Genomic DNA, 24622 nt, shown 5'->3' with positions numbered 1-24622 from the left:
TAATACAAATGTATGCGTATGTATGTATGTGTCTGCTTAAGAACCTATTCTATTTTCTTTATGACTGTCATTCAAATCCATGAATTTCTCATAGTTATCGAATTATCTCCCCAAGCTGAGCAGCCAGCAACCGCACACAACATGACGACTGACAAATCAAATTACTGATGCTAATAAAAATAAAAAATCACTTCACAGTAAACAAACAAAACTTGAATGAAAACAAGTGGAAACGCTTTAAGTTTGGCCGGGCCGCCTTTCGGACACCCACCAACAGGGATGTTTTATTATCTTCTTCAAATTTCGTTGACAAAAAACATATTTTTAATCCGAAAAGTTCATACGATATTGACCTTGCTCTCCATAGTCTAGATCAGATCAAAGAGTCCAAAACACCACATTATTCCAAATTTCGTAGAAATCAGGTAATAGGTTAGATTGAAAAGAGGGAGCAAATATTAATCCGCCCCATGTTATTATGGACATACACCTAAGCCAGTAATTGGCTTGTTGTGGCGCTCTAAATGTAACCTCAAAAAAGAAAATCTAAGATAGGAATTCCGTGCTACTTACAAAATTCTTCATTGTTTTCCATGACACTCCCCTAAGTTAGTTCATGTCTGGTATAGTGTCCCCACGTAAGTAACGGTAACAGTTAGACGCGATAGCCGAGCAGTGACAAAGGAAATGCTCCAACGTCTCAACATCTTCCCCGCATGCCCTACACATGCTATCACTTGCCGCACCGATTTTACATAAGTGAGCTCGTAGTCCTATGTGTCCCGTCATGATACCAATAGCTAAATTGACCTCTTTCTAACTTCCTTCGTCTTCTCGCGATCTTTATTCCCCCATTGGATTTTCGCCGTCCTGCCAGCCGTTTCGCTGTTCTGCAGGGTTGCATGCGCATTCTTCGCCCACGCCATTACCTCAGACTGCGTCTATAAAAAATTTAAGTTAGGAATTCCGTGCTACTTACAACATTCTTCATTGTTTTCCATGCCACTCCCCTAAGTTGATTCATCTCTGGTATAGTGTCCCTACCTAAGTGCCGGTATTAGTTAGACGCGAAAGTCGAGCAGTGCCCAAGGAAATGCTCCAACTTCTCAACATCTTTCCCGCATGCCCTACACATGCTATCACTTGCCGCACCGATTTTACATAAGTGAGCTCGTAGTCCCGTCATGATGCCAATAGCTATACTGACTTCCTTCTTACTTCCTTTCAGTAATAGCCTCTTTATCTCACGATCTGTATCCCCCATAGGATTTTCGCAGTCCTACCTACCGTTTCGCTGTTCTGCAGGGTTGCTTGCGCATTCATCGTCCACGCCCTTAACTCGGACTGCGTCGACCCGTAAGGCTTCGGGTTAACCAAGTCTTTTGACGGCAATCCTCTGGCTTCACAGCCAAATCGTCTGCCCTTTCATTCCCCCTTACTTCGTTATGGCCCGGCACCCAAACGATGCGGATTTTTCGTTAATGTCCTTCTTACACTGCAAGAACGTTTGAGACCTTACCTCACACTCGACGTCCACGCGTTGGCACCACAACACCTCACGCATTCCGTGATCGCCAGGATCTCCGCCTGCAGGTCAGGTAGTCTAAAACAGATCTCAGTCCCTGGGTTCTCAATGTAGACCCCCAGGCCCACTCTGTCCTCTAGCTTTGATCCATCCGTGTAACATGATCTTCCAGATGGCAATACTAGAGTCCCGTCAATTCAAGACTGTGCCGCTGGCAGCAGTGCCTCATACTCGACCTCAAAGTTCATCTCAGGTATCCGAACGGAAACCTCTTGCCTTCCTCCCTGCTGGTCAGGGTGTCTAAAACAGATCTCAGTCCCTGGTTTCTCAATGTTGACCCCCAGGCCCACTCTGTCCTTTAGCTCTGATCCACCCGTGTAACATGATCTTCCAGATGGCAATGCTAGAGTCCCGTCCATCCAAAACTATGCCGCTGGCAGCAGTACATCGCACTCGACGTCAAGGTTCATATTAGGTATCCGATCGGAAACCTCTTCCCTTCCTATTCCTTCCCATATATTCTATCTTCACCTCGATTATACCGCGATGGTATGACCTGCTGCCATACTCAATACATTCTCCCATCGCCTTTAGTCTCATAGCCGCAGTGGCTGCCTCACACTTAATCTGTATGTCAATGGGTCGGATATCTAGAATAGTCTCCAGTGCCCTAGAGGGCGTGGTCTTCATCGCTCCCCCTATACCAAGACAACGTGTTCTCCGAACCTGTTGTATGGTCTTTATGTTGCACCTTTTCTCCATAGCAGTCCACCAAACTACTGAGGCGTAAACAAGTATTGGTCTTATCACGCTCCTGTAGAGCCAGTGGACTATCCTCGGATTCTGACCCCATTTTGAGCCTACGGACCATCTACATAGTGCCCAACATCTGTGAGCCTTCTCAGTACGCTCCTGAATGTGACAGTTCCAATAATGTTTCCTGTTCAACATCACACCTAAGTAATTGATCTTGTCGTTAAATTGGCCCACCTTCGTCTTCCTCATGAACAGGCATATTTCAATCTTCTCTGGGTTAACATTGGGACCCCTGGGTCCAGCCCAGTCATATGCCACATTCAAGACGGTTTAGGCCCTTCTGCATAGCTGGTTCAGATCCTTACCCGTTCTAAGTGTCATAACATCGTCTGCGTAACAGACGGGTTCAATCCCTCCTCAGTCAACATCCGTAATAGGTCATTTATGGTGGTCACCCATAGGAGTGGTGATAAAATGCTCCTTGTGGCGTGCCAGGTACCACTTTCTTCCTTATATTCATACCTGTTCCTTAGCATATGGTTTATCCATTCTCTAATCTGTCAGGTAATAAAAACTCCTTTTTTGGGTTCAAGACCCTACGTCGGTTGATCGGTCTGTACATCAGTTATATTCCAATGTGGTTCGAACGAAACCATACTCCCCAGCGACGTCAAGAAAGAGGAAACTGCAGAACCTTTGACGAGCAGCAGAAGCCCGACTGAAGGCTCTTATTACTTTGAAGACTTTAAAGAGTTAGCGGTAATGAACATCCCATGAGGGATAGCAATCTTGTCGCGATGCGTTAGCTTAATGCTTAAATCTAGGGTCAATGCAGTCACTTGGAAAATCATTCTGCCTTAGGACGCCTGGATGAACGCAAGGATTTCGGATCCAACCTGAAGGAAACTCTACAAGTGGTCAACGGTTAATCACCGGAAATCCATCTGAACCAAAAGGTTCGCCAGGGACGCATTATCTGCAAGGTCCAACCTCATGTTATACACAACAAAAACAAAACCCAATTCGAACTCTACAAACAATACCCTGGTCCGACACGACAACTTTGACTTTTCCCCTTGAGAGGACACCTGCGATGGACCTTCGGGAGTTGGAACAATCCAGCTTTACGAAACGGATGAGAAGAATATCCAAATGGTTCCCTCAGCTGGAACTACAACTCCAGATGGAGAGTCGGGTACCAAGCAAGGGAATACGCGGAAAGTTCTAAAGACGGACGAGCAGAGACGGAAAAGGGCTACAAACGCAAATAACGGTATTTGAAGAAGAGGGAGGATGTTGAGCCATCCACCCTCACAATCCGTGACAAGCGTTTGATGCGCAAACATAGGTTCCACCTCCGGAAATACGAGTCTATGAAGAACACTACAGTTCACCATCTGCACCTGAACTACAAGTGACAATCTTGGACCGGAGCAATACTGAAGGCTAACTATGTACGGAAAGATGGCTGAGAAGAGAGAGGAAGAGCTCTATCGAAAGCCATTGGAAAAGGCGAGGATGACTGCTTCTTGGCTTTCGTTGGCGCCAAGTGGCAGAAGGGCGTCAAGGTCATTGGATGCTGTATCGGAGGCCTTTATCCTGCTTGGCCTGAAATTAAGATAGAGCTGGTCCCGAAGGATCTAATCCTGGATTGGAGAATGAAGCCATGCTTAAACTGCTAAAAGCGCAGAACAAACATTTTCTAGCCGAAGACTGGACGATTGTAAGGGGAGGAGCAAGGGATAAATGCTATCCCTCGGTAGTTGATGAAGGATGAAGCCATACTTAGACCGCTTTAAAAATCAGAATATTTTCTGGCGGAAGACTGAACGATTATATAGGGGACGAGAAAGGGATAAAGGTAATGGCAAGCATTTCTGGATCAGGGTTGGTTCCTTGTCACTCCTGAAGTCCTCGCTTGGAAAGATCAAGTTCGCTTTAAAACTGGAACTGTCCTGCCCTCCGATGATGACAACGCCATCTAGAGAGCTAGGGGGATAAGGGGCGCGACGCCAGTGCACACTCTTGAGAAGCATAGATATCAACTTTAGGTGTGAATCACTTTTTGATAACATTTTATCCACGCACTTGGTTTTATGCAGTGGGGACAATGCAGCTCTTTCTACAACCGGATAAGGGAACAGGTTATAGATATAACGCTTGTGATAAACAGTGACTCGGTGAAAGTTTTGGGCTGGAATGTCTCCACCCAATGCTCCTTTTCGAGTCAATACAGGCTATTTTCAGGTCGAGCACTAGATGAGGAGGAGGATACCTACCGAGAAGGACTAACTGGAAGAAGATCAGGGAAAAAATACAGAAGCTGGACCACCTAAGAGTCACTGAAGGACGCAAGGGAACCAGGGACCGCAGTAGATCTTGTTATGGGATACCTGAATGAGGCATTTTTGGAAACATACACCAAACGAGTATCACCGAGTAAAACCAGCCAGTCATGGAAGTCACCGGAACTGAAGGTACTCAGAGCGGAGAGCATGAGGCTTTTTAATCAGACCACGACAGAGAGACAATGGCAGACAGCTGGGACAAATATAGTGAGGCCCTTGGCAGGTTCAAGAATCGGACGAGGAGTGCGAAGATGAGTTTCTGGGCAAAATTCTGTGGAGATTCGGAAAACACTAGTGAGGCATCTAGACTGCTCGTAGAGTCTTAGCACGCCTAGCTCCTTGAGCAGCCACGACGGGACTTATACCGAGAACGGTCAGAAGACTGTGTAGCATCTAATGGAGATGTATTTTCCGGGCGGCCTAAAAAGGCCGTTTCACCTACATATGCGGCCTAGGCGGATGACCTCATCAGGCGTTGTTGATAACGAGAGACTCCTGCAGCAGTACCGGATCTGACGGTATTATCCCAGTACTGCTGCAGGGGTCTCTTGGAATCACTTCGCCCTGGCTCGAACGGATTTTTAAGGGCTTGCCTGACATGGTCCTATATATCACGGGCATGAAGGGAGTTCGGGATGGTCTTTATCCCCAAAGCGAGAAAAATAAACGAAGGATTATAGTTTGTCATCGTTTTTACTCGTCATACTGGAGAGACTGATAGACCTGAAGGTGAGAGAGGGACTGAAGCCGAAGCAATTCAGGTGGGCACAACACGCAAACCTCAAAGGTAGGTCGATGGAAACGGCCCTTCCCGAAGTGGTGCGAGAGATCGAGACGTCCCTCCGGCAGAATGAAAACACTATGGCGGCCGTGGAGCTAGGATCAATAGTAGCCGCACAGAAATCCACCCTGATATCTCCAAGTGGACTAATGATATGCTTTATGTCAGGATTATTTATGCGAACCTGGGAGATAGTGTGGTCAGAAGTCGGGTGAAAAGAGGAACGCCCTAGGGTGAGGTGTTTTCACCGATTCTGTGGAACCTCGTGATGATGAAATCCTGTTGGATCTCTGCGGAGATGGCATAATCGCTTATGCGGACGACGTCGTGTTGCTGATCCGAGGCAAGTTTCTGTCGACAATTAGCGAGATTATAGTCGCGATGGGGTACCAGAAATGGGTTGAGAATACACCCAAGGAAGACTTAGCTGGTATTCTTCACTAGCAGATACAAGATACCGGGCTTCAAACTTCCGTCCTTGGAAGGAATCAACCTGCAGCTGTCGAAGGAGGTGGAGTTCCTTGGTATAGTGCTCGATTCGAAGGTACCCTGAAAGAGGAATACAGAGGAAAGGAGCCGTAAGCCACTGCGCAGGAGGAGGTTTGGTAGTAAGTGGATGATTTATAAGACGTATACAGCCATTGCAAAATCAGTACTGACCTATGGACAGTAAGAGGACTCGTACAAGGGAGTTCGAGAAGGTCCAGAGATTAGCCTGCGCTGGAGTGGATGTGGTCACAACCCTATCCTCGGCGCTATTGATGCAGAGGGTAAACTGCGGAGAATCTCCGACTTTCTGTCACCGGTACCGATTGGGATAAGGACATTTAGGATTCGTTTTCCAGATCGAGATGAATGGAGGGCGAATGCTGTGTTTAATGGGTATGAAACCTCGATCTTGCAGCCATCAGTGTCCAAGATGGGAACGGGGACAGAATCCGACGCACTCAACATCAATATGTCTCTGAAACTACCGAACTATTGCACGGTCTTTCAAGCAGAGGTCTGCGCCATTACCGTTCGCGCAGGAGAAAATTTTCTAAGGGATATACCGCCCTCAAAACTCTGGACTTACAAATATGGACAGCATGGCGGGGCTAAAGACCTTGGGTCCGACGACGGAAATGTCGAGGTGTGTGGCGGATTGTTGGGAGTCCCTGGATAGGATCCGGGTCCACGATTTGATGTTAAATTTGATGCTTGATTCCCGGAAATAAAGGGAGTCCAGTGAATGAAGGAGCGGACTAATGCGCCAGGTGAGGTTCGTCTGCGACAGACGAAGCATTCGCTAATCTTGCCTACGTGACATCTGTCGAACTACTGAACATAATAGAAGAGAGGGCCAAAGCGGGGCCGGTGGCGAGATGGTACACAGCGGATGGTTGCCGGACCGCTAAGGCGCTCTGGCCTGTCGCCGCAAGGAGAGCAACGAAGGAGTTATTCAAGTTCGATACGAGGTCACATAGGAATTCCTATGGCGGCGCTCAAAGGAATACCGCACAATGGCTTCTGCAGGAGTTGTCTTCATGAGGATGAGGAGGAGACTATTGAGCGCTTGCTCCGCTCTACGGGAACGCAGACTCACCTTTCTAGAAATGCGGTTCTTCTGCGATCTGGGTGATCTAGCGTACGTACCCCTGCGATATCTCCTGCGATTTGTGAACAATGTGAAAAAAGTGAAAAACTCAAACTAGTGTTGCAAACGCCATTAAACATTTTATTTTTCTTTTGTACCTATGCCATTTTACATTGTTGAAGAATAATGTTTCCTAAGTGAATTGCGTCAAACATCGCTAATTTAATCAACAAAATTCTATGCATGCGATCCTGTTGTTATGACAATAATGTTGGAAAATAAATTCCATGGGATTCATAGAATATTCAACAAAAATCTTTACTAGACCTTTTTGTCTGGTGAATGAGATGGCGGCTACGATTTGCATTAAAACCAAATTTTTTATCATAAGTCTTATTTGTGGCTTTAGCCCAAACGAAGGTGAGGACAAGCACACTGGCCATGACATTAAGGGGGGCGATTAATGGGAAAATTTAGCCGGCACAAAGATTATTTGAACAAGTTATGAGGCTATAGAGTTCGTGTTATCACGCAGCACTCAACTCCAACACTAAACATTCATAAAACCACTTGAATGTCACCAGATAGGAAAACAAAAACCTAGCTAATCGCCTCTTGGTGATATGTCGGGGGAAAGGAAGGGAGAAGGAACATCTGTTTAGTAGAAGAGGGAAATGGAAAGTTGTAAATAAATTTCGAAAATTATATCAAAGTATGAAACTTCAGACTGATGACGGATACACCTCAGATATATAGATAGAATTCTGATAACATTAATAGAAAAAGTTCTGAGGATATAGAAACGAAACTTTTTCGAAATTGGAAGAGTTTAAAGATGAGATTGAGATGAGTATAGAAGTGACCTGACAAAAAAATAGCAAGGCAACAAGAACCGACGGGTTGCCAGTTATGCTATTTGAAACCATATCCGTAAGCCAGGGTTTTTCTTCACAGAGTGCCTTGGGCATGCGGAAAATATGATGAAACGTTGGAACATTTCCGCGTCAATGACCCCCTTTTCGGGACTAACAGTTTACGACACTAAGGCGCGGATACAATATCAGACTTAAACCATCTTAGGGGCACATACAGGGAAGCTGACACGAAGTATTAACAATTGTGGAATGTTTTTTGTGTTGAAGCAATCTAAATTTCAGAATTTTAGCCCATTGCCGTACAATGGCTTTCTTCAACTCATACGTACTGGCATATTTTTATACCCTTTACCATAGGATGGGGTTTACTAATTTCGTCATTCCTTATGTATCACCTCGAAAAATGCATCTAAGATCGTTAAGACATTTTAATTCGACATAGCCATGTCCGTCCGTCTGTCTGACTATCAGTTTGTGGAAAGCACGCTAACTTCGGAAGGAGTAAAGCTAAGTGTCTAAAATTTTGAACAGAAACTTCTTATAAGTGTAGTCCGATTATGATTGTAAATGGGCCAAATCGGTTCATGTTTGGTCCAAGTCGTTCTTTCACCCTATATATCTCCCATAAAAATCGACATCCCCATTTTACTCCTAAATATTGGAGTGACCTCCTATATATTGGGTTGCCCAAAAAGTAATTGCGGATTTTTCATATAGTCGGCGTTGACAATTTTTTTCACAGCATGTGACTTTGTAATTGCATTCTTTCTTCTGTCAGTTATCAGCTGTTACTTTTAGCTGGCTTTAGAAAAAAAGTGTAAAAAAAGTATATTTGATTAAAGTTCATTCTAAGTTTTATTAAAAATGCATTTACTTTCTTTTTAAAAATCCGCAATTACTTTTTGGGCAACCCAATACATACCAGATATGGCCTAAATCGGTTCATAACTTTACGTAGGTTCTATTTATACCGACCTCTCGATTACATATCTTGACCAAATACAGAAAGCAATTCTTATCCAAAGATCCCATAAAGATTTCATATTATGGCCTGCCATTTTGGAGTCCCATATAGTCATGATCGTCCCATGTGAGTGGATTTTCAGGTCGATGCGGCCCCCTAGGTACTTGGACCAAGTTTTTAATATCAAATTCCTACTCTACTCTCGAATACCTTTCATTTGGGTCCCATATTGTCATTGTCCCCTCCAGTCTACTTTTATTTTTGAGTGGTGCCTTTGGAGTAAGGGGGAGGGTCCGCCTCTTTCCAATATCAACAGATTATATAGCCTATTGCTCTTTGTAATCTACTCCCCAATACCATTCATTTGAGTCCCATATTGTCATTATCGTCTAATTCGCCTATTTGAGGGTGCTTTGGGGTCGGGGCGGCCCCCTAGCCACGTGGACCCAATGTTTATTATCAAATTAGTACTCAACTCCCGAATATCTTTCATTTGAGTCCCATATTGTCCCGTTCAGTTCACTCTTGTTTTTGGATGGTGACTTTGGGGTAAGGGAGATCCGTGCCTACTCTCTAATAAAGGGTGATTTTTTTGAGGTTAGGATTTTCATGCATTAGTATTTGACAGATCACGTGGGATTTCAGACATGGTGTCAAAGAGAAAGATGCTCAGTATGCTTTGACATTTCATCATGAGTATGCTTTGACATTTCATCATGACTTACTAACGAGCAACGCTTGCAAATCATTGAATTTTATTACCAAAATCAGTGTTCGGTTCGAAATGTGTTCAAATTTTGACAAATTTTGTTCAGCGATGAGGCTCATTTCTGGTTGAATGGCTACGTAAATAAGCAAAATTGCCGCATTTGGAGTGAAGAGCAACCAGAAGCCGTTCAAGAACTGCCCATGCATCCCGAAAAATGCACTGTTTGGTGTGGTTTGTACGCTGGTGGAATCATTGGACCGTATTTTTTCAAAGATGCTGTTGGACGCAACGTTACGGTGAATGAACACATTTCGAACCGAACACTGATTTTGGTAATAAAATTCAATGATTTGCAAGCGTTGCTCGTTAGTAAGTCTATTCATGATGAAATGTCAAAGCATACTGAGCATCTTTCTCTTTGACACCATGTCTGAAATCCCACGTGATCTGTCAAATACTAATGCATGAAAATCCTAACCTCAAAAAAATCACCCTTTATCTTTCATTAGAGTCCCATATTGCTTTTATCGTCCAATTTTTGATTTATTTGAGAGTGTTTTGGGGTCGAGGCGGGCCCCTAGAGACGAGGACCCAATTTTTTATATGAAGTTAGTCATCTACTCTCGAATACCTTTGATTTGAGTCTCATATTGTCCCGATGGGTCTACTTTTATTTTTAGGTGGTGCTTTTGGTGTTAGGGGAAGGATCCGCCCCCCTTCGGATATCAAACAATTTTATGGCCTATTATTCCTACCAGACAATCCTACACAATCTGTGAAAATTTCAAGAAATTGGGTTCAGCCGTTTTCGAGTCTATTCGAATCAAACAGACAAACAAGCACTCTTTGTGTTTCATATAATATACTAGCTGGTCAGGACTCGCTCCGCTGCGCCTTCTTTCACTGTCTTATTTTATCTGAATCCTATACTGGCACGGTCAGAAAAAAAGTCCTGTTTGGAGATACTGGTGCGGCCTTTTAAAAATTTTGCCCCAATGGGGATATCATATTGGTGCTCTTGTACCAAATTTCTTTCATTATACCCACCACCAAAGGATGGGGGTACACTAATCTAATCATTCCGTTTGTGACACCTCGAAATATTGAACTAGGACCCCATAAAGTATATATTTTCTTGATCGTCTCGAAATTCTGATTCGAAATAGCCACGTCCGTCCGTCTGTCGAAATCACGTTAGCGGTCGAACGCGTAGATCTAGCCGACTGAAATTTTGCACAGATACTTTACATTGGTGTAGGTCGTTGGGAATTGCAAATGGGTCATATCGGTTCAGATGTGGATTTAGCTCCCATATAAACCGCTCTCCCGATTTGACATCTTGAGCCCACGGAAGCCATAAATTTTGTCCGATTTGGCTGAAGTTTTGCATATAGCGTTCTGTTATGGCTCTCAACAGATCAACAGATGCGCTAAGTACTGTCCAAATCGGTCAAGAACCTGATATAGCTCCCATATAAATTGATCTCCCAATTTAACTTCCATCGACCCTGGAAGCCGCAATTTTTGTCGGAATTGGCTGAAATGTTGCACATAGTGTTCTGTTTTGACTTCCAAAAACTGTCCCAAGTACGGTTTAAATCTGTGTATAACCTGATATAGACCCCATATATAATGATCTCCCCATTTGACTTCTTGAGCCCCTGGAAGCCGCAATTTTAATCTAATTTGGCTGAAGTTTTGCATAAAGCGTTCTATTATAGCTCTAAACAGCTGCGACAACTACGGTCCATTTCGGTCTATAGCTAGATATGCCTCCCATATTTTAGCAGAATCCATGGTGGTGGGTTTCCCAAGATTCAGCCCGGCCGAACTTAACTCGCTTTTACTTGTGTTAGCCTTATATTGCTATGGTCGGTAAATTTGTCCGGTATGGGGGTGATTTTAGGGATGAGGTGGACCCCCATTTATCAGATTCTGGCTCTAGTCTCAAATACCTTTCATTTGAGCTTAAAATTTTGTCATTTTTCTTTGTTTCTCTTTCGAGACAAGCTGAATGATCGAAGATGCATATGGAAAAGGAAAACCAAAGGTAGCAACACATTTGGCGGGCTTTGGAGATGGCGGCCGCCCTAGACATCCCCAACCTTAAATAAGTATACCAGATTTCTGTTTTTTAATTATTATAATCAAGCAAAATTTTGCTTAAATCGCCCCACCTATCTCCGAGATCTGTCGTTTTTGAAAATAGTGTAAGAGGAGGGTCCCCCATTAAAGTTTAGATGTTGGATCTACCTCTTACTTTGTGGGGTGAGACTACCCCCAAAAACTTGGCCTCAAAATTTGAGCCCCTTATTGTCATAGTAGCAAACATGGATGGTTTGAAAGAAGTTTAGGGGGCGGACCCTGTAATAATATCAGCATCGTGCTAGTGCACAATTTCGTTTGAGCCCCATAATGACTACGGGTCATATTCAGACCCACACTAATTAATTTTTGTTTTTATTGGTTATCTTGATTTACAATCATATTTCACAGCTACCACTTGGGATTCCATATTTTTAAAGATCCGCAGTTCCTCCTGTGTCTATCCCAATTTGAGGGTAAAAAGTGTGCTCTCCTACCAAAGACCTTTTATTGCCCTCCAACGCATCCTTTCATTTGAATACAATATATTCTCAGTCGTCCTATATGACTGTTTGTTGTTGTTTCTATTGGTAGGAAAGGATCGGTCACCCCGACGCTAAGACCCAAAAGACAATTAATTTGAATACTTTAACGTCGAGATCTAAATGTCCGGCTGAACGGCAGGACGCCAGGACGTGACCCAGATATTTAAATCCTTATATCTACATTAGATTCGAACTCTGCTGACATAGACCTTTCATTAAATTCCCAAATTCTCCCGATTGCACTACACGTCTTTCGTCTCAGACTCTGTCCCTAATGCGTATATCAGGTTCGTAGTCAACTCTCAAAGACCTTTCATTTTATACCCATTTTGTGACGTTGGACATTCATGCCCGTTTTGGGGATTGGAGAGGTCCCGCAGACACTTTGGACCAAATTGTTATAACAGATGTGTACTCAATTTCCAAACACCTTTTATTTGATATCCATTTTGTCCCAATCGGTAAATATGTCCTGCTGGGGGGTTTTGGGGGGATGGGGGACGCCTTAGACCCCAGGGAATACATTTTTATATCAGCTTTTTGATATACTTTTAAATACCTTTCATTTGATCTCCATTTTGTCCCAATCGGTAAATATGTCCTGCTGTTGGGTTTTGGAGGGTGGGGGAGGCTTCTTAGACACCAAAGAATACATTTTTATGTCAGATTTGTACTCTACTTTTAAATGCCTTCCATTCCCAATTTGCCCGAAGCGGTTAAAGTGTCCTGTTGGGTGGAGGACCCCCGAAAACTTAGCGTGACATTTGTATACCAAGTTCGTATTCTACTCATAAATACCTTTCAATTGATACCCATGATGTCCCAATCGCTAAACATGTCCGTTTGGGGGTTTCGGGATGGGGAGTCCCCCCAGGTTATTTGACCCCAAATGTTTATACCAATTTTTTCACAGCTTGTGACTCTGTAATTGCATTCTTCTTCTGTCAGTTATCAGCTGTTACTTTTAGCTTGCTTTAAAAAAAAATAATCAATAATAAAAAAAAATTTGCTAGCAATGCACACACACACACACACAAACACTCAAAGAAAATTAATCAACTCAAATCAACTACGTTAGGTACTCCTGCTCTCCCAATCTCTCAAACCCATATTGCAATTAACTTATTTGTGTGAGATAATATGAGTAAATAAATAGCGATCTCTCTCTCTCTCCCTCGAACTTTCTCATTCAAATTGCCTGTTGTCAGTTAATTGCAAAATGAGCTTGGGAATAAGAGAACCTAACAGAAATAGTGAAAATTTTATGCCAGGCACGTAGTAGATGTAAAAACTTAGTTAAAGATATTGAAAAATAAGCAATACAACAAATAAAATATATTTCTATAAAATCACATTGCAATCATGCAAAGCCCATCAAAGAGTCAGATACTCTAAAAAAGCAAGGAAGGCTACAACATTGACTCGCTGTCCGCTGTAACTGAATAAGGCAACAAGTGTCAATTTTCAGCGAGTCTACGCTGTGGGCTTCCGGTGGTTATTGGTCGTCTGCCCATCAGCTTCATATCAAAACGTTTTGGCTTTTAAGCAAATGGAAACCCTATAAAACAGGTGCCATTGTGTATGTTACCCATTTACATGCATGTGCATGAGCTTGAGTATGGGCATATTGGGGCATTTGACCATATGTGACTTTATTTTCAAATGAATGCATTGAAATCATTGAACTCAAGCAAACATGGAACAACAGAAGGGATAAATGCCTCAAAAATATGGACAATTTTTAAATATTTTTATAAAGAAATAGGCAAAATTCCACAAAATTTTCAATAGAAATAACATTTTGACAACATTTTCTAAGGAAATACAATTTAGACAAAATTTTCTATACAAATAAAATTTTGACAAAAATTTCTAAAGAAATAAAATTTTTTCAAAATTTTTTAATGACATTAATTTTATATGTAAAAAATTCTATGGAAATTAAATTTTGACAAATTTAAAACAATAAAAAAAATGTTGATAAAAATTTTACAAAAATAAAATTTTGACAAAATTTAAAAAAAAAATTGACAAAAATTTCAGCAGATATAATTTTGGAAAAAAATATTCTCTTTAGGTTAAAAATTAAAACTATAATTTCTATAAAATAAAAAACTTTGACAAAATTACTATAGAAAAAAATTTTAATAAATCTTTTTATATATAATAAGTAAAAAGGCGATCTGTTCGGACGGACCGAACTTTGGATACCCACCACCTCAGGTATACATATTTAAACCACCTTTCGTCATAATTCGGTTAAAAATGCATAATATATGCCCCCACAGCAGCTATATCGAAATATGGTGCGATTTGGACCAAATTCGACCCGGACATTGAGTGGTCTAATAAGTCATTGGTCAATTTTGTAGAGCAGAACATTGGTCCTTTTGGTAGCTATATCCAAATATAGACCGGTCTGAACAATAGACGCACGGATGTCGAAAAGCCTAACATAAGTCACTGTGTCAAATTTCAACGAAATCGGATTATAAATGCGCCGTTTATGCGGCCAAAACTTTAAATCGAAAGATATGGCAGCTATATCCAAATCTGAACCTATCTACACCATATTGAAGAGGGATGTCGAAGATCCTAGCACAATCTACTGTCCCAAATTTCAGCAATATCGGACAATAAATGAGCTTTTTATGGCCCCAAAACTTTAAATAGAAAAATCGGTCTATATGGTAGCTATATTCAAATCTGGACCGATCGGAGCCAAATTTAAGAAGAATATCGAAGGCCCTAACACAACTCACTACTCCAAATTTAGGCGACATCGGAGAATAAGTGCGCCTTTTATGGGCCCAAAACCATAAATTGAGAGGTCGTTCTATATGACAGCTATATCCAAATCTGAACCGATATACACCATATTGAAAAGGGGTGTCGAAGATCCTAGCACAACTCACTGTCCCAAATTTCAGCAATATCGGACAATAAAGTCTTTTATGGCCCCAAAACTTTTAATAGAGAGATCGGTCTATATGGTAGCTATATTCAAATATGGACCGATCAGAGCCAAATTGAAGAAGAATGTCGAATGCCCTAACACAACTCACTGTCCCAAATTTCAGCAATATCGGACAATAAATGAGCTTTTTATGGCCCCAAAACTTTAAATAGAGAGGTCGGTCTATATGGTAGCTATATTCAAATCTGGACCGATCGGAGCCAAATTGAAGAAGAATATCGAAGGCCCTAACACAACTCACTATTCCAAATTTAGGCGACATCGGAGAATAAGTGCGCCTTTTATGGGCCCAAAACCTTCAATTAAGAGGTCGTTCTATATGGCAGCTATATCCAAATCTGGACCGATCGGAGCCAAATTGAAGAGGGATATCGAAGGGCCTAACACAACCAACTGTCCCAAATTTCGGCGACATCGAACAATAAATGAGACTTTTATGGCCCAAAACTTTAAATAAAAAGATCGGTCTATATGATAGCTATATTCAAATTTGGACCGATCGGAGCCAAATCGAAGAAGAATGTCGAAGATCATAACACAACTCACTATCCCAAATTTCGGCGACATCGGACAATAAATACGCCTTTTATGGGCCTAAAACCTTAAATCAAGAAATCGTTCTATATGGCAGCTATATTCAAATCTGGACCGATCTGGGCCATATTGCAGAAATATTTCCAGGGACCTAACACAACTTATTGTCTCAAATTTCGGCAAAATCGGATAATAAATGCGCCTTTTATAGGCCCAAAACTTTAAATCGAGAGATCGGTCTATAGGCAGCGATATCCAAATCTGGACTAATCGGGGCCAAATTGCAGAAAGATGTCGCGGGTTAGGCCCCGCACAACTCACTGTCCTAAATTTCGGCGACATATAAATACGCCTTTTATGGGCCCAAAATCATAAATCGAAAGATCGGTCTATATGGCAGCTATATCCAAAACTGAACCCATCTGTGCCATATTGCAGAAAGATGTCGAGGGGCCTATCTTACCTCACTTTCCCTAATTTTGGCAATATCGGACAATAAATGCGCCTTTTATGCGCCCAAGACCTTAAATCTAGACATCGGCCTATATGGCAGCTGTATCCAAATCTAAATCGATCTGGGCCAAACTGTCCCAAATTTCAGCAAAATCGGGTAATTAATGTGGCTTTTATGGGCCTAAGACCGTAAATAGGCGGATCGGTCTATATAAGGGCTATATAAAGATATAGTCCGATATAGCCCATCTTCGAACTTAACCTGCCTATGGACAAAAAAGATCGTCTGAACTGATTACCTTGAAATTTTCACAGGTCTGAAAGGAAACATAGGCTACATAATTTTTTGATATAGGAAGGGGGGTTAACCCTCCCCCTAACCCAAACGTGCTACCCAAAAATTAAAGTGTACCCATCAGGACAATATGGGACTCAAAAGAAATGTATTCGGGAGTAGAGTACGAATTTCATAATAAAAGTTGGGTCCATGTACCTGGTGGGACGCCCCAACCCCAAAACCCCCTAAAATAAGTTTATTGGACGAACATGACAATATGGGTCTCAAATGAAAGGTATTCGGGAGTAGATTACGAATATAGTCAGGAAGAAGGAATAGGCTATATAACTTGTTGATATCGGATGTGAGCGGACTCTCCCCCGTTTCCTCAAAAACCCCACCCAAAATCAAAAGTGGAACGATAAGGACAATATGGATGTCAAATAAAACGTATTGAAGAGTAGAATACGAATATGGTGCTAAAAATTGGCTCCAAGTACCCAGGAATTCGCCCTAACACCAAAAGTTCTCAAAACAGACAAATTGATGTTCCATATCAATATGGAGCTCAAATGAAAAGTATTCGGGAATAGATTACGAATCTGGCATACAAAATCAGGTTGAGCAATAGAGGGTCATCCCACCCCCCAAATGGACATGTAAGCCAATCACTACTGTATGGGACTCGGTTTGTTTGTTTGTTCCGTATGGACTCAAAAACTGTAGAACCTATTTTTTCGAAATTATCACAGATTATGTAGGTTGAACCGTAGGTTGAAACATAGACTTTATAATTTTTGTTATCGGAAGGGGGACGCACCCTCCCCTTTACCCCAAAAACATCATGTAAAATCAAAAGTGAACCGATTGGAACAAAATGTATATCAAATGAAAATTATTGGGGAGTAGAATATGAATATGGTCTTAAAATTTGAGCCTAAGTACCCTGCGGTCCGCTCCAACCCTAAAACTCTCTCAAACAGACATATTTGATGTTCATGTCAATATGGGACTACAATAAAAGGCATTCGGGAGAAGATTACGAATATGGCAAAAAAAATAAGTCCATGCAATTTGGACCCCCAAATGGGCATATTTTTGCCGACCAGTTTGGTAGTAGTGTATGAAAATGGCATTGAAATTTGTGATATGGTATCTAGATGGCGCTTTACCTCCTTAAATCACCTTAAATAGGTTATTTGATCCATCACGACAATATGGGACTCAAATGAGAGGTATTTAAGAGTAGAAAAGGAATACAGTTTTGGGGCCAAGTTTTTATGGGTAAAGCCTAAAGCACCCTAACTGAACTTATTCCCCGAACATATTAATATGGGGCTCAAATGAAAGGTGAAATTTTGGACATTTTATTTAGGATAAAACATTTAGACGACAATTTTTATAAAAATAAAATTTTGAAAAAAGTTTTACAAAAAAAATTTACCATTTTCTGTAGAAATAAAATTTTAAAAAATTTTTTATAGTAATAAAATTTTGAAAAATTTTTTATAGTAATAAAATTTGAAAAAATTTTTATAGTAATAAAATTTTGAAAAAAAAAAATTTTATGGAAAAAAATATTGCCGAAATAAAATTTTGACAATTTAAAAAAAAAAATTGATAAAAATTTTACGAAAATAAAATTTTGACAAGATTTTCCACAAAAATAAATTTTGAACAAAATTTTCTTTAGTCACAGAGTCACAAGCTGTGAAAAAATTTGTCAACGCCGACTATATGAAAAATCCGCAATTACTTTTTGGGCAACCCTATATAAAAAATTTTTGAAAAAATTTACCATTCTGCCAAATTTTCTATAGAAAAAAAATTTTTCTATTAATATAAAATTTCCACTTAATTTTTTTAAAAATAAACTATACACAAAATAATCATTTTCTTGCTTTCTACTCCAAATTTAAACTGTACTTTAAACGACAAATACACGTTTTTTTTTGCAAAACAAAATGTTGCAACGCAACTAGAGATAAATTATGATGTCCCTGCCAGTCTAGCAGTCTAAGAGCTCCACATGTTCCTTCCATTGGGCCAATGAACCATAGACCAACAGGCTGCTGCCAACATGACTTAAAGTCTTAAACTCAGAGACAACAGTCGACAGTCTGTTTATATTTGAAAAACCACATCTAGACGACATCTCTGCAATGTGAACATAAATAAAACGCAAAATTATTGCATTTGCTCATTGCGCATGCGTGCCAGCAGTGCAGTGTAATGCAAGACACTCTGTGACTGCTGAATTTGATGATCATAATGATGATAATGGTTGGCATGTGTTGCACGCGTTGCATCAGCTACAAACTATCTATCTGTCTGTCCGTTTGCGAGCCTAGACCAAACAATGCAGATGTTAATTTCTGGCAAAAATTGTCGTTCGAAAAACAAATGCTCAAAAATTTATATTTGAATATTTTGAAATGTTTTGTGTCATCTGGTAAACATTTGTGGTTAATCGCAATATTTGTGACTCCACATGTCAATGACCTGCGCAAACGCAACATTTATTGTGAACAATTCTTGAAAGCTACGCATACGATTTCTATGGGCAACAGGTCTGTCTCGCGCTAACTTCACATGTGGTGAACATGACAGAAGAAGTAGAGAATATAAGACAGTCATTAATGGATACTTTACGCAAGCGTTTGCTTTTACAAGGAAATTGGATTTTCCTAAAAACGCTTGTAAAAATTAATTTTAATATACATATTGACTTTCCTACAAACTTGTCAACAATTTTATGTCTATAGACAATTTGAAAATTTTTTTCAAAATTGTATTTTTTAAGAATATTTTGCAAAAACTTCATTTTTATAGAAAACTAGCTGGACAGCGCCCGCTCCGCTGCGCCTTCTTTAACTCTCTTATATCTATTTAGGGTGGGGATACTTCGCCCTGAAGTGCTACTGTAGCCTATGTCCACCTATTTCACTGAACGCCTGTGTTCGAATCCAGGCGGAACTTCGGACAAAATTTAAAGCGGCAACATTTGCGAGGTACAACACCATGCATAGACATGTAAAAAATTCTCGGCTATAAAAAAAGATCCCTTATCGTTGATAAACTCAACTTGAATCAGAAAGCACTCATTGATGTATGAAAAGTTTGCCCCCGCTCTGTTCCTGGGCAAATTTTTACTCTACTCCCAAATGTCTTTCTTTTGAGCCCCATATTACTGCATTGGTAAATATTTCTCGTTTAGGGGGTATTTCGGGGGTGGTCACTTGGCCATCAAAGTAAATATAAGATTCGTGCTCTATTTTCAGAAACATTTCGTATGAGTCCCATAATGTCAGACTCGGTTAATAAGTTGTGTTTGAAGGTGTGGTGGTCCCCAGGGTCTTTGTCCCGAAAATGAATATGAATTTCCCGAAAATCAATAAATATCCACCCCAAATAGCTTTTATATAATAGGGAGGTATTTTGGGGTGGGGCGGCTCCCAAGCCGTTGATTTGAGCTCCACATTGTTACAGACGGAAATAAAATTCAGTTCAAGGATGATTTAGGGCGTACCCCCCAAAATTGGATATCAAATTTGTTTTCTACTCTCAACCTGGACCTAATTTTTTATGACATATTTGTAATCTACTGCCGGATACTTTTCATTTGAATCCCATATTGATAGGAACGTCGAATATTTCTGTTTAGAGGAGTCCGCCCCCTTCCGATATCAACAAATTATAAAACATATTTCTTCTTCCTGACCACATTCGCAATTTACTCCCGAATACCTTTCATTTGAGTCCCATACTGTCATGATCGTCAGATAAACCTATTTTAAGGGGTTCTGGGGCTGGGGCGGCCCCCCAGGTACTTGGACCCAACTTTTATTTTGAAATTCGTACTCTACTCTTGAATACCTTTCATTTGAATCCCATATTGTTCCGATCGCTCTACTTTTATTTTTGGGTAGTACTTTTGGGGTAAAGGGGAGGGTCCGCCCCCCTCCCGATATCAAAAAATTATATAGCCTATGTTTCCTTCCAGATCAAACTACATAATCTGTGAAAATTTCAAGGTAATCGGTTCAGCCGTTTTTGAGTCTATGCGGAACAAACAAACACAAAATCAATTTTATATATAAGACTAACTGGACAGGTCCCGCTCCGCTGCGCCTTCTTTTACTTTATATAGAACAAAATTATTCTTTGAATATTTATTTTTGACAATAAAAAAGCTTATAGTGAAATACCATGCTACGAAAATAGAATATGTATATCGCTTGACTAATAGTTTAACAATATAAATACCTTTATCTTCAGCCCATATGATCTTTATTGGTCTATGAATTCGCTCGGCGATTTTAGGGTCATTTAAGTACGGACGTTAGATGTACTCCATTCTTAAAATACATTATTTGAGCCCGACATTCTCATGGGGATTTGGGAGTCGGAAAGTCCCCAGGAATGTGTTTGGAGGGTTTAGGGAGTGGTGTGGATTCCCAGAAAACGTGGTCCTGAAAGTGGGTATGAATTTCGTGCTCTACTCCCAAATACCTTTCATTCTAGCCCCATATTTCCGATTTAGCAGTTTTCTCGGAGTTGAGAAGGTCCCCCAGACACTTAGCCCTTAAAAAAATTTATCAGCATCGTGCTCTACTCTAATATACCATATCATTTATTTCAACCCCATATTGCCATTGGTTTAAGGACAGTTTATGGGATGAGGCCTCACCCCAACGCTTGGCCACAAAATTGGTTTTTAAATTCGTTTTCTAATCTCAAATACCTTTTATTTGAGCCACATAATTGCCATGGTCGATAAATGTGTACTATTTGTGGGGTGTTTAGGGGAAGTGGCGGTGCCCCAAATACATGGTCCCACATTTGGACATCAGATTCGTATTCTACTCCCAAATACCTTTATTTAAGTCACATATTGCGATGGACAATAAATAATTGCTCTTTGTTTTGGGGAAGGGGTAGACCCCCAGAAAATTGGTCGCGGGGGTTGCAATTTCATGCTCTACTTCCCAATACCTTTCATTTGAGCCCCACAATGACCTGGTCGGTAAATATGTCCGATTTAGGTGTGTTTTAGGGAGTGGGTGGTCGCTCAAACATTAAGCCATTGTGCTCTACTCTCAAATATCATATTTTATTTAAACCCCATATTGTCATTGGCTTCAATATTGGATATCAAATTCGTTTTATAATCTCAAATACCTTTTTGCAAAAGAAAGCAAAGTATGGGCCCTAAAAACTATCAATATCGAGCTCCATTCTCTTTAAGACCCAAATTGTCATGCCGAGCAAATACGTCCTATTTGGGGGTTGTTGTGGGGATGGGACGTCCCCTGGACAGTTGGTCCCGAATGTTGATATCAGATTCGCGGTCTTCTCCCAATTACCTTTCATTTGAGCCCCATATTTCCATAGACGCAAACATGTTCGATTTGGGGGATGGGGCGGCCACTCAGGGACTTGACCTGTTCTACTCCAAAATACCTCTTAATTGAGCCCCATATTGCAATTGTCAGCATATAAATCCTATTTAGATGCTGTAATGGGGGTATTGTGGCCCCATAGACACTTTGTCCCGAAAATTGATATCAGATTCGTGCTTTACTCCCTTTTTACCTTTCATTTGCGACCCATATTGCTATGGTCGTAAATTTGACTGTTTGGAGTTTGTTTTGGGAAGGGGCGGCCCCTCAAACACATGGTCGCACATTTGAATACCAGATTCGTATTCTACTCGCAAATACCTTTCATTTGAGTCCCATATTACCAAAGTCGGTAAATAAGTCCTACTTCAGGGAAGGACCCCCAGACATTTGGTCCCACATCTGGATATCAGATTCGTATTCTACTCGCAAATACCTTTCATTTGAATCCCATATTACCATGGTCGGTAAATATGTCCGATTTAGGGTTGTTTTGGGGGTTGGGGTGGTCCCCCAAACACTTGGTCCGACAATTGGATATCAGATAAGTTTTCTAATCTTAAATACCTTTCATTTGAATCCCATATTGTCGTGATTGGTCAATATATATATTTGGAAGGTTTTGGGGGTAGGGCGGCGCCCCTAGCTATCCCATCCGAAATTTAGATACCAATTTTTTTGTTTTTAGGTTACTATAAGAGGGCACACAAAATTTCGCTTAAATCGAAAAACCACCATTCTACGAGATCTGACGTTTTTGAAAATTAGGGTAAGGGGATATAGCCCCCATATAGACCGATCCTCCGATTTAGGGTCTTAGGCCCATAAAAACCACATTTATTTTGATTCTGCTGAAATTTGGGACAGTGAGTTGTGTTAGGCTCTTCGACATCCTTCGTCAATTTTGGCCAGATCGGTCCAGATTTGGATATATCTGCCATATAGACCGATCCTCCGATTTAGGGTCTTATACCCATAAAAGCCACATTTATTTTCCGATTTTGCTGAAATTTGGGACAGTGAGTTGTGTAAGGCTCTTCGACATCCTTCGCCAATTTGGATCAGATTGGTTCAGATTTGGATATAGCTGCCATTAAGACCTATACTCCGATTTACCAGATTCGTATTCTACTCGCAAATACCTTTCATTTGAGTCCCATATTACCAAGGTCGGTAAATAAGTCCTACTTCAGGGAAGGACCCCCAGACATTTGGTCCCACATCTGGATATCAGATTCGTATTCTACTCGCAAATACCTTTCATTTGAATCCCATATTACCATGGTCGGTAAATATGTCAGATTTAGGGTTGTTTTGGGGGTTGGGGTGGTCCCCCAAACACTTGGTCCGACAATTGGTTATCAGATAAGTTTTCTAAACTTAAATACCTTTCATTTGAATTCCATATTGTCGTGATTGGTCAATATATATATTTGGTAGGTTTTGGGGGTAGGGCGGCGCCCCTAGCTACCCCATCCGAAATTTAGATACCAATTTTTTTGTTTTTAGGTTACTATAAGAGGGCACACAAAATTTCGCTTAAATCGAAAAACCACCATTCTACGAGATCTGACGTTTTTGAAAATTAGGGTAAGGGGATATAGCCCCCATATAGACCGATCCTCCGATTTAGGGTCTTAGGCCCATAAAAACCACATTTATTTTGATTCTGCTGAAATTTGGGACAGTGAGTTGTGTTAGGCCCTTCGACATCCTTCGTCAACTTGGCACAGATCGGTCCAGATTTGGATATAGCTGCCATATAGACCGATACTCCGATTTAGGGTCTTAGGCCCAAAAAAGGCGCATTTATTGTCCGATGTTGCCGAAATTTGGGACAGTGAGTTGTGTTAGGCTCTTCGACATACTTCTGCATTATGGCGCAGATCGGTCCAGATTTGGATATAGCTGCCATATAGACCGATACTCCGATTTAGGGTCATAGGCCCAAAAAAGGCGCATTTATTGTCCGATGTTGCCGAAATTTGGGACAGAGAGTTAAGTAAAACCCCTCCACATATTTCTGCAATTTGATCTAGATCGATCAAGATTTGCATATAGCTGCCATATTGACCGATCTCTCGATTTAAAGTCTTGGCCCCATAAAAGGCGCATTTGTAATCCGATTTCACTGAAATTTAATACACTGACTTATGTTACGCTTTTCGTTATCCGTGTCGTATATAGTTCAAATCGGTTTATTTTTAGATATAGCTACTAAAAAGACCAATATTTTGTTATATACAATTGAACAATGACTCGTACTTTTTAGTATTGGGTCCAAATCGGAACATATATTGATAAAGCTGCTATGGGGCATAAGGTATGAATTTTGCATCGGATTTTGACGAAAGGTGGTTTACATATATAACCGAGGTGGTGGATATCCAAAGTTCGCCCAGGCCGAACTTAACGCCTTTTGCAAAGCACCATTTCGTCACCAAGTGTGTGGAATGTACACAAGTGGTGGAGGGGGGGATATTTTGTTTTTTGGAATTGCGGGTGGTGCCATTAACTGTTGTCTTGGAATTTTTGTTTTGCTTGATCTGTTGTAAGGCATTTAAAAAGAAATTCGTAAAGAAATCGGTCCGAAATAGTCCACGAACTCGGTCTCAATTCGGTATGACGTAAAAATTCCCATCCCGGTGAATAGCTATCGTATGAATGTGGTCCTTGGAGAACGAACGAAATTGGCAGACCCCTCGTCTCAGACTTAGATACGCCTGGACGCATCCCACCTTAGACGCAGAGTTCCTGGATCTGAATATTCAACAGAAACCAGCAGACGAAACATAGAACAAAACACACTGCACAC

This window comes from Stomoxys calcitrans, chromosome 2 (assembly GCF_963082655.1).
Source record: "Stomoxys calcitrans chromosome 2, idStoCalc2.1, whole genome shotgun sequence".
In the NCBI taxonomy this organism is placed as follows: Eukaryota; Metazoa; Arthropoda; class Insecta; order Diptera; family Muscidae; genus Stomoxys; species Stomoxys calcitrans.
The sequence above is the reverse complement of the archived record's forward strand: the minus strand, read 5'-3'. Positions refer to the sequence as shown.